At 44.0% G+C, this 8,111-nt stretch overlaps 1 pseudogene; it reads right to left on the bottom strand.

The window, feature by feature from the left end:
• Positions 1 to 1,339: 1,339 nt before the first annotated feature.
• LOC110338718 lies at positions 1,340 to 1,894 on the bottom strand (annotated as a pseudogene).
• Between the last annotated feature and the right edge of the window lie 6,217 nt (positions 1,895 to 8,111).

The following is an 8,111-nucleotide window of genomic DNA, read 5'->3' on the forward strand; positions in this document are numbered from 1 at the left end:
GAGAGAATAATGAAAATTTATAACCATAAACATTAATAAATGTAAAGTGTTTGATGAATCTTCTCCCCACTTTTTGCCACATATTTTTATTTATTTTATGTCCACATGTGTGTGTGCTCATTTGGAGACACCATTGTCACATCCCATGTGACAATCAGCAAACAGCTTGTCATAGTTATTCTATTATATGTTAAGGTTTATTGTATTTAGTATAAAATGTTGGTATGTGCTTGGCAGGTTCTCTTTTTTCACATCTATCTATCTATCTATCTATCTATCTATCTATCTATCTATCTATCTATCTATCATCTATCACCTATCATTTATCTATCTATCATCGAGCTATCTTTCCTTTCTTCCAAAATGAGTCTAATTTTCCAGCCCTTGACAGCTAGTCTGGATCTCATCATGTAGACCAGGATAACCTAGACCATGTTATAATGTTTTTGCCTTGGTTTCTCATGAGTTAAGATATGCACATGTGCTGCCACACCAGCAATAAGCCACAGATAGACAGACAGACACCATTTTTTAATCAACTGATTTGCTACAGAACTAAAATGAATATTTCCTATTATTATACATGTTTTGTCAACTATATACTGAGGACGTTTGTTAATTGATTTCCTGAATTTCTAATTCAGTGGCATAATACATAGTAATTTTAATCTATAAGTACTATTCATAACATAATTTTTAGTTATATTATATTAATTATATTATATTATATTATAAAGCACCACATAAAGATATTGACCTTCTTGGCATCAGCAATGGTGTGGGAGGTTGGTATCTGCAGATGGGATAGATCCATAGGTGGGGCGGTCTTTGGATAGCCTTTCCTTCATTCTTTGTTCCATTTTTAGTCTTTGTCTTTAATTTGGGCAGGAACATTTCTGTGTTTAAATTTTGAAATGAATGGGTGGCCCCATTGCCCAACTGGGGACCATGCCTATCTACTAGAAGTAGACACACCCTCTCCCCTTTTGGGGTATTTCAGCTAATGTCATCTCCATTGGCTACTGGAGTGTCTTGCTTCCCTGGAGTCTGAGTCTCTCTGTCTCTGTGTCTCTGTCTCAGTCTCTGTGTCTCTGTCTCTGTCTGTCTCTGTCTGTCTCTCTGTCTCTCTCTCTGTCTCTGTCTGTCTGTCTGTCTGTCTCTCTCTCTCTCTCTCATTTTTTGCTATTTCAAAAGGCTTCATTTTTACTTGGTCCAAGACTTGGGAGAGGCTCTAGGGGGGTTACAAAGCTGCCTAGTGGTTTGAGAGGTTCCTTCAGGTCTCTACCTGAAGTGGCTGGTGCTGAGCAGAAGAGGGCCCCTTGGAAGCCACAGAGGCTTCCTAATAGTGCTTGAGAATGATGTGCTCAGAGATATACTAGCCCAGAGATGCTTGGGGCACATCAGTCCGCACTGGTTGTGGCCCTGCCAGCCTACGGTGGTTGCTCGTGTGATTGCCCATCTTCTTGATGAGCTTCACCTCCTTTCTAAGAAGTCACAGAGATCAGGGTCGGTGCAGGCAAAACCCAGGGCATGCAGAACCCAGGGCATGCAGATCCAAGGGAGCCTGGTTCAGGTTCTCCTCCAGGGCCAAGGCAGCTTCCATGGCCTCCTGGGTTTTACCCCATTCATCTTGAGATGGCTTCTACACATCCTAGAAGAGTGCTTGGCCCTTGCAATCATTCTACAACTTGAGGAGATGCTTTTTGCACCCTCCTGCTTCTCCTCAGCCTATTGACAGTAGAAGTAGCCTGCACTCTCCAAAGCGACATCGTTGTGATCAAAAAAAGAAGCCCAGAAAGAGGTAGGTGTAGGAGGCCCACAGGTGCAAGTTGATTAGGTGGTTCAAGGCGGCTTCCACTACGGCGGAATAATTCTGATGGATCTGAGAGATCATGGCTGATCCGGTGTATGGGGCTGACCTTGAAAACAGTGCTGGCTGGCCCTAGGAGCCGAAGGCATTGGGCAAGGAATGGTCCTGGAGGCTGCACCTGGAGAGCCTTGTAAGGCTGCTGGAAGCTAATAAAGTGGTAGACCTGGGTCTGTTCACTCCAAACACCATTGAAGCAGGACACAGATCCACTGGATCTCCAAGGTGCTGCTCCAAGTCTGGGACTTTCTAGTGGCTACTTCACGTTCCCCATCCCCCTTTGCTACATATTTCTTTGTTTTGTTTTATTTTGTTTTGTTTTGTTTTGTTTTCGAGACAAGGTTTCTCTGTGTAGCCCTGGCTGTCCTGTAACTCACTCTGTAGACCAGGCTAGCCTCTTCAATTTCCTGTAGTTCCCTCCTATCCCTTCCAATACCTGTTCCTAGCCCCATTTTATTCCCTCCCTCTCCTCTCTCCCTGACAGGATCCTGATATGGCTGATAAAAATCCTGATATTTTTACCAGAATTTGACCAATACAGGTGCAGATACAGCCAACCATTGGACTGAGCCTAGGGGCCACAATGGAGGATCTGGGGGAAAGACTAAGGGAGCTGCAGGGGATTGCAACCCCATAGGAAGAACAACATATGCTAACCCTACCACCCAGAGCTTTCAGAGGCTAAACCACCAACAAAAGAATATATATACATGGATATATGACTCTAGATACATAGGTAGGGGGGTATGGCCTTATCTGACATCAATGGGAGGGGAGGAAGGCTTGAAACCCCAGTGTAGCAGGATGCTAGAGGGGTGAGGCAGGAGTGGGTGAATGATATTAGTACCCTCACAGAGGCTAAGAGAAAGGGGGAGGGGGAGGGGATGATGGTCTTGGTTGAGGGATAAATGGGAAGGGAGATATCATTTGAAATGTAAATGAATAAAATTATTAATAAAAATATATTGAACTTTTCTTGGGGAAACCTTAGTATAATTTCATTCTAAATACATTAGGAAATCATACTTGAAAAAAAAAATACGATCTGAAACTATTTGTTGTCCTGGTTGAAGTACAGTATAGAAAGATATATGTGAATCATCTGACAGAGGATGAATGTGTAATCGTAACTGCTCTCTGTCAAGGTTACCCAGATATTTCACCAAGCATTTATTGAAGAGTGCCTGTGACCGTGCTTCTGGATGAGTTTGGTAACTAATATAAGTCTGCTTTCTTTTAGTCAGTGTGAATTTCCTATAACACAACATCACAAACAAATCTTTGAGAAAATGATTTCTCTCAGGCTAGCACTGTGGGAAGCCCAATATTAAGGACCAGCAGTCATCTGGCATGGTACTCCCACAGTATCATCCCACAAAACAATGCCAAAGATGATTACTAAACTGTATGGGAATGAACTTACTTGTGTAACAAGCCCACTTGTGCAGCAACTCATCAACTCCCATCAGAGCAACCTCAGTTTATTCAATAGTAGAGAAACACCCACACACAGAATTTAATCACTCATCAGGCCCTATCAGCTAGCACCATTGAATCAATGATTTCTATTTTCACTGAGTGAATTTTAGGGAAGAAACTCAATCTCATAGTTAATATCATCTAGTGAGCTGGACACCTAAAAAGGACAAACATATAAACATGGGGAATAACCCTGATCATTCTGCCATTACCTGTTGTTAACTAATCCTGGCCTATGAACTCAGAATGAAACCTTCATTTCTCTTGGTTGTTAAGTATGGGATAGAATTCACACTATTTCCTCTTGATAATGTCTGGTCCGATTTCTCAGTCCCATAATCCTTTGAGATGATCTGTAATGACTTTACATATCACATATGTGTTTCATTAAAATATGCACATATGAGTATTTTGTTTATATATACATATATTCTGTTTCTTGCTACAATGACTAATAGCATGCCTACTTTAGAAGACAGACAAATGCATAGCAAACAAAACCATCACAAGCTGTGACTGAATTGGGTATCTGTCCCTCAGATGACAGATTTGATTTTATGCCTCCATTCTGAACACTTGGTTACATTTCAGTCATGTTACCTTATCTTGCCTGGATATTCACAGAACTTTCATCCACGCTTTGGTTCATGCTCACACTCTACAGTTTACATTATACCCAACATCTATAATTGTCACTTTAAAAGGTAGGTCAATCTATATCATTCTTTAGCTAAAGATCAACCAATCATGCCCCCCCCATTCAGAATAAAATCCAGGTTTTACAGATGCAGGTTTAAGTCTATATGTCATATCTTAGAAGCTCTGTGTCATCTTATTCTTTCCTTTTTTTTTTCTCTTTACTCTACATTTCTGTTATCCTTCTGCACTGTGTTGTCTTAAACTCACTGATCCAGAAACTATATAGTTTGTGATCCATGCTACTGCTGACTGTAAAGAGCAAGGAAACTACTCTTTATTATTATTATTATTATTATTATTATTATTATTATTATTATTATTAGATAATTTTTATTTACATTTCAAATGTTATCCCCTTTCCTAGCTTCCCCTCCCAAAACCCCCTATCATCTCCCCCTGCTCAACAACCCACCTACTCCTGCTTCCTGGCCCTGGCATTCCCCTACTGGGCATAGAACCTTCACAGGACCAAGTGCCTCTCCTCCTCTCCTCCCATTGATGACCCACTAGGCCCTCAGGTGTATCTGGGACAAAACACACAGAGCCCCACCTACCATCCTGAAGTGCAGGGATAGAATAGGAAGATAGACCACCATGTGGCCCCCAGAGCTGCCCTCTAGTACACTACACAAGAAGGCCATGGACACCTGCTTGCCATGCCACACCACACAGCATAGGCAGAGGATGTTACACATGGGGCCACCATCTTCATGGTCAACCTGCAGTGGGAGCCACCACAGTGTGGCGTTAAATGAGGGAGAAAGAAGTGGAACGCCTTGAGTATTATGAAGAGAGGTAAACCTGGAGATGAGGGTAAAGAGGAATAGCCTGCTGTTAGCAGCCAGCCCTGCCAGCTGGGGACATGGTGAGATTCTAGTCCAAGTTGTCACTGAGGGCCATGTCTGGGTCAGGTGGTAGTGTCAATCTCTGTGGCTCCCATTACCTCTAAAGGACATGGGGGCATGCCTGGTCAGGGTAGCTGCTGGGGATGACATAGGAGTCCAGGGGTTGTGCAGAATTGCCCTTGCCACTCACTGACTTGGGTGCTCTGGATAGCTGACCCCATGTGTCAATAACAGCAGCACTCAGGAGAGCAAATCTTGTCCCTTACCCAGACAGTACAATGGAGCTGGCCCTGATGGCATTGGTGTGGATGGGCTAGCCCAGAAGGCATGAGAGAGAAGCATAGGAGAAGAGGAGATGGCTCCCATTCCTCCAACGCTGATCCCTTGTAACCTCTGGCAGTCTGGAAAGCTGTCTACAGGATCTTGAGGGCAGGAGAGCTATCACTGTCCCTCACCACCTGCAGCGCTTGGGAAAGCTGTCCCTGTCCCTTACTTGGACAGCATAGCAGAGCTACAATTTAGGGTGGGAGCAAAGATGAGCCTGCGTGTTGGGGAGAGCATGGAAGAGCTTGCTCTGCCATTCATCTGTCATGGGGTGATGTGAACAAAGGGATAATGCCTTTATTCTCCTCACCCCCTCCACCTGTTACAAGTGGGAGAGTTGGCCCCAGGGTCACAAGAGAGGGTAAGCTGTCCTTACCCCTCACTAGCTGCAGCACTTGGGATAGGGTACCCCACACCCCACCTAGACAGCACATTAGGGCAAGGGGGCATAGTGAGAGTATGGAGAGCACGATATGCCTAACATCTGCTGCATCAACCATGAGGTGGCATGGGTGTGCAGGTAATACTCTTCCCCTCTTGCGCCTCAGCACTTGTGGAGAGTTGGTCCTGGGTTCAGGAGAGTAAATGAGTTAGACCTCTGTCCCCCTGAACAGAGTGGGCCCTGCACCTCACCTGGACCTTCTTGCCAATGGTGTCATTGGATCGCCTGGCTGGTGTAGCATTGTAGAGCTTGTCCTTGTGCTGTGGATAAGGGAGAGCTGGTGTGCTGACCAGTTTGGCGGTCACCCAGGCCCAGACCCGGGGCTCTGAGTTAGATTGTCCTAAAATCTATATCATCTGCATACTGTTGGGTTGCTTGAAAGAGCCAGTTCAGTCATTCTGATCCAAAGCTGCAGGATCTCCATGACACAGGTCACCAACAGGATGACCCAGAGAAGTTCAGGTGAGGATTCAATATTGATGGGGTCACAGAAGCCAGAGATCCTGAACCAGACTAATGATTCTCTTCAATAACATTTTCAAGTAAAGATGCGTGAACAGAGGGATAGACTGAGGGACACACTGCGTTGTACTACAGCTTCCATAATGAGATGTTTTCTAGGGTGTGTGTGTGTGTGTGTGTGTGTGTGTGTGTGTGTGTTGTGTGTGTGTGATTGTGTGTGTGTGTATGTGTGTGCTTTATTTTGAGCAAGAGCTGCAAAGGTATAGGGCGGATATGAGAAGACGAAGAGATGAGTGGGAATGGAGAACATGATGTAACACTCACAAGGAATCAATAAAATGTTTGTTTTTAAATGCATTTTAAAATAAAGTATAAGTTTTTGCTTGACAGGAACCTGATATATCTGTCTCCTGCGAGGCTCTGCCAGTGCCTGACAAATACAGAAGTGGATGCTCACAGCCATCCATTGGACTGATCACAGGGACCCAAATGGAGGAGCTAGAGAAAATAGTAAAGGTGCTTAAGGGGTTTTCATCCCTACAGGAAGAACAACAATGTCAACCAATCAGATCCCCAAGAGATCTCAGGGACTTAACCACCAACCAAAGAGGACACATGGCTCCAGCTGCATATGTGGCAGAGGATGTCCTTATCTGGCATCAATGGGAAGAAAGGTCCTTGATCCTGTGAAGTCTCAATGCACTAAGTGTAGGGGAATGCTAAGGCAGAAAGGTGGGTGTGCGTGGGTGGAGGAACACCCTCATAGAAGCAGGAGGATGGAGGATGGCATATGGTTTCCAAAAAGGAAACTGAGAAAGGGATAACATTTGAAGTGTAAATAAATAAAATCCAATAATAAAATAAACTAAAATATAAGGTTTTTTTTTGAGACTCATAAGCCTGAAACTATTACGAAGGTATAGAATTCTCATTCATCACTAACTTTAGGATCAGCCTTTTCCATTTCTTTACGTTTCAAAAATCACAGAAGGGGCTGGAGAGATGGCTCAGTGGTTATGTGCACTGACTGCTCTTCCAGAGGTCCCTAGTTCAAATCCCAGCAACCACATGGTGGCTCACAATCATCTGTAATGAGATCTGATGCTCTCTTCTGGTGTGTCTGAAGACAGCTAATATAAATAATCTCAGAAAATGATAGCATTCAATTATCATCGTAATTGCTATTATTGTTATTACAAGAAACTGCAAATCCCCTCCCCTATGTACATCCTCATTCTATAGCCTGCATCCAGCCATTGGGACTCCCAATTACTGATTTTGTTCACACAGGTTTTTGTACTCCTCCCTTGAGACTTAGCACCTAGAAATCTGGAAAACCCTTAGACCCCATGATGAAAATAGCTATGTATTGTTGCTCTCCCCAAATTCTTGTTTATCTTTTTTCTCTGGTGGTGATGACCTGTTGTGTGGCAACACTTCTCCTGGGGACACACAACACACAAGTCTTCTTGCCCCCAGATACGGAGACCCCAACAAACAAAAACATAGGTAACACCAGAGTCATCTTGCTGACCCATGAGTTTTAGCCCGGTTATGTACAGGGATATGGGTGAAAGTCACTTACAGCAGGAGAAATGACTCAAAGGCAGCTAAATCAATAAAGTCCATCCTAGCATGGATGACCGCTCACAAAATCAGGGAATCAGGAAGCCCAGTGCACAGTCTCCAGGAAGTGCAATGGTTTGGAGTGGGTTCTTTCCAGGGAATTCAGTTGGTCAACCTTTTCTAGGCATCATACCTCCTCCCTGCTTCTTCCAGGTCTTGTCTCAGGGTCTTCTGTGCAGCTTCTCTCCTCTCAGAGCATCATTTTGAGCTCAGTTTCATTTGATAGAGACTCCCAGCCTGTATTGCTTACTCTAGTGGCAGAGACGAGAGGGGGGGGGTGAGGGGTGAGGGGCAATGAATCCTGTCCATTTCAGTAACATCTCTGAAGCTATTTTGATTCTTTTACTTTCCAGCTCGGATACTTCCT

The sequence above is a fragment of the Mus pahari genome, chromosome 22 (assembly GCF_900095145.1).
Source record: "Mus pahari chromosome 22, PAHARI_EIJ_v1.1, whole genome shotgun sequence".
Taxonomy (NCBI): domain Eukaryota; kingdom Metazoa; phylum Chordata; class Mammalia; order Rodentia; family Muridae; genus Mus; species Mus pahari.